Genomic DNA, 2,582 nt, shown 5'->3' with positions numbered 1-2,582 from the left:
GGTGCAGCAGCATGGGTGCATGTTGCAGTGTGTGTGGGGGGGTGCAGGGACACAGTGCAGTGGTTTGGGGAGGAGGGGGTGTATCTCAACTGCCTATAGCTGGGGTGAGCCCGTGGCTCACCTTCACAGAGCCCACAAGTATGCAGACCCACGGCATTCGGCCTCCAGGCATTTAGAAATTGGACACCCCCAATATACACCCTGATTTATCCAGCACAGAGCCAGTAAAAAAAGCTGCCAAACTCCAAATCATATCTTTACTGCAAAGGATTCACCAGGGGCAATAAAACTTCAATTTCATTTTTAGAAGGGGGGGGGGGGAAATGAGGAGAAACAAAACAATATAGCAAAACATCACTTGAAACAGAATCCCTAAATGCTATATGATCATCTAGGACAGTTCTGGGTCACCCAACGCACAGGTTCAGCAAGTTGTTTATTGGTAAATGACTGTACTGCCAAATATTAAATTTAACCTTCAGTGAGAAAGCCCAAATGCCTATCTTTCAGAAGAATGAGATTCAAATTTGTACTTGTATCCTGAAAAGAACAAAAACACTCTGGGCTACCACAAAAAGTGTGATCTTACAGACTGTAAAACTTTGAAAACGAGATGTATTACAGCCAAGAGGTTTCCCAGCAACTTGGAGTAGAGCTACTTAGTAGTGTTGTTGGTTTGTTTGTTTGTTGTAAATACTATATCATTTATTACATTGAAGAGTTTTCCCTTCTTCCTCTATGGGCTTCAGTTTGACTCTAACTCAAGCATAGGCATTGAAAACAGGAACTGCAACCTGTATATCTTAAGTTTATTTAAAGAGATCCAATACTATAGAGTCACTCATACTCGTATGGCATATACTAGAAAACTAACAAGTTCATGAGAGATCTTATTTCTTAGTATCACTGTTAGCACCAGAGTTTGTTGCTTCTAGGTGCAGCATATATACATGTGCACCTGGGACCGCAGCATGTTGAGCCAGGGTGGAGCAGCCCCAGCTAACAGGAAGCCTGGGGAGCTCCTGCCCAGCTCAACATGCTGCAGAGGGGCTGAGACATGAGAGTGCTAGAGCGTGGGGCTAGCCAGCAGGCAGCCAGTCCTGCACTGAAGCACCCTTGTGCTCCAGCCAGTCTACACGTGTGCTGAAGTGGAGTAAATAATTCCACCAGAGAATAGTACTTGTGTTGGGCAATACTACCTGCAGCAGAGTTAATTAGTTTACTCCTAATAGCACTTAATAGTTTACGCTCAATAGCGCCACTCATGTAGATGGGCTGCTTTACTGCAGCAGGAAAGCCCAAGATGCTTTACTGCAGAGCTAATTAAACAACTTTGTAGTGAGCACCTTATATAGATGCACCCAGTATCATTTAAATAAACAGGAACCCAACTCCAAAAAGTCTTTACTACTCAGAACACTAATGAACTATCTGGAAATCAACTAATTTAGAAATAAAGTTACCCAACTATGAATGACAGGTCACTGGCAATGTTTTCACAAGGGCCTCTAAACAGCTCTTTCTGAAAAGCAAAAATAAAATAAGTTACACTTAGACTGTACTAAATCTGTGGAATGTTAAGCAGCATTAAAAAGTTAGAATGTGCTGTGAGCAGCCACACAGTAAGAGTCAAAACCGTTTTTTTTTTCCCCTACAAAGCTCTGACTTGACACCAGAGGGCTAACAAGCAGGGGTGTGGCTAGGAGCCAGGACACCTTGGCTCTATCCCTGCTCTTGGTTGTGGAGGGTTGGGGGCCAGGAGCTGTGCATCCTGGGATGCTGGAAGACTGCAATTTGCTCATTTTATCTCTGTGGAGCAGATGGATATTACCTTAACACAAGCTAGATAACACGGCCCAGAGCTAACTAACACCTGAAGTGGTATAACTGCGATGCTCAGAGGGCACTTAGCACAAATTAATGAGCTCTAATATGTGGATGCTCACATTTTAAGTGCCCTTAGTATGGTCTAAATGTAACCTATAACTTCAATTTATAATTTACTGACCAACACCATAGATAAGCAGAACACTGCTGATGCCTGTGCTCAACACACCATACTATATCAGCTTAATTTCTAGCCTTAAACAGTTCTGATTTTCTAAAAGTATTTATTTTTCTATCCTGAAATAACTGCACCTATTTTTCAGAGATGATTTTAGTAAAAAGGTAAATGTATTTATAAGCTGTTAAACTGTGGCATTGAAATCCAATCTATAATTGACAGGTGTTCCCCTCCTAAAATGGAAATGCAACAACAATAATAAAAGCAACTTTTCACTGAGAGATTTTTTGCGCACAAACCTATGAAGAAATAAAACTTTTTATAAGCAACCAGATGTTCCATTAAATGCCATTAATATATTAATAAAGTTTGTAATAATCTATGGTCAGGGCTATATTCTGGAAAGTGAGGATGTTTGTTGATCTGGCTTAGAGAAATGAAGAAAGGACAAGGAAAGATGAGGATAACCACAACAAAATTATGCAGTTACTCAGTTATATAACATATTCATTTAGATCAGAGGCTCCCAAACTGTCGTTATGTACCTTTGGAGGTACACAAGACATCGCGGGGGGGG

The 2,582-nt window shown here is 41.2% G+C and overlaps 1 protein-coding gene across 4 annotated transcripts in view; it reads right to left on the bottom strand.

The window, feature by feature from the left end:
* CUL1 (cullin 1) overlaps nt 1–2,582 on the bottom strand; it is a 75,077-nt gene that overhangs the window by 59,972 nt on the left and 12,523 nt on the right. Inside the window, exon 1 of one of the 4 annotated variants that reach the window (XM_025209838.1) lies at nt 1,464–1,522. The exons of 2 other annotated variants lie outside the window; for them this stretch is intronic. The gene's annotated coding sequence lies outside the window, so the exon portion shown is untranslated. Of the gene's footprint in view, nt 1–1,463; nt 1,523–2,582 lie in introns of those variants that run through there. One more of the 4 variants, XM_025209839.1, reaches the window with a different exon arrangement.

Source organism: Alligator sinensis, unplaced genomic scaffold, assembly GCF_000455745.1.
Source record: "Alligator sinensis unplaced genomic scaffold, ASM45574v1 scaffold456_1, whole genome shotgun sequence".
Taxonomy (NCBI): Eukaryota; Metazoa; Chordata; order Crocodylia; family Alligatoridae; genus Alligator; species Alligator sinensis.
This window is presented reverse-complemented; position numbering and strand designations above follow the sequence as displayed.